We start from the raw sequence: 718 nt of genomic DNA on the forward strand, positions 1-718 counted from the left end.
TTACTACCTTTATTGTACATATTACTACCTTTATTGTACATATTACTACCTTTATTGTACATATTACTACATTTATTGTATATATTACTACCTTTATTGTACATATTACCACCTCTATTGTACATATTACTACCTTTATTGTACATATTACTACCTTTATTGTACATATTACTACCTTTATTGTACATATTACTACCTTTATTGTACATATTACTACCTTTATTGTACATATTACCACCTTTATTGTACATATTACCACCTCTATTGTACATATTACTACCTTTATTGTACATACTACCACATTTCTCGTACATATTACCACATTTCTTGTACATATTATTACCTTTATTGTACATATTTTCACCTCTCTTGGACATATTACCACCTTTATTGTACATATTATCACATTTCTTGTACATATTACCAAAATACGGAAACAGAGAGAAAGAGAGGGCACCAGAAGCGACAGCTTCGGACAGAGAGAGAGAGAGAGAGAGAGAGAGAGAGAGAGAGAGAAAAGAACCTTGTCCTTTTGAGCTCTTTCCCTGCATTGTTGTCCAGCAGCAGACTCCTGGCTCTGCTCACAATGCAGCTCTCCAGCGCTGTCATGTCACTTCACATTAGAGTCTTCTGAGGAGAACAGCGGGCCCCGAGGGCCGGGACAGCGATGTCATGAAAGAAGTGACCTGGACACACACACACACACACACACACACAC

The sequence above is a fragment of the Clinocottus analis genome, unplaced genomic scaffold (assembly GCF_023055335.1).
Source record: "Clinocottus analis isolate CAN_PGR_092001 unplaced genomic scaffold, fCliAna1.0.p SCAF_4, whole genome shotgun sequence".
Classification (NCBI taxonomy): Eukaryota; Metazoa; Chordata; class Actinopteri; order Perciformes; family Cottidae; genus Clinocottus; species Clinocottus analis.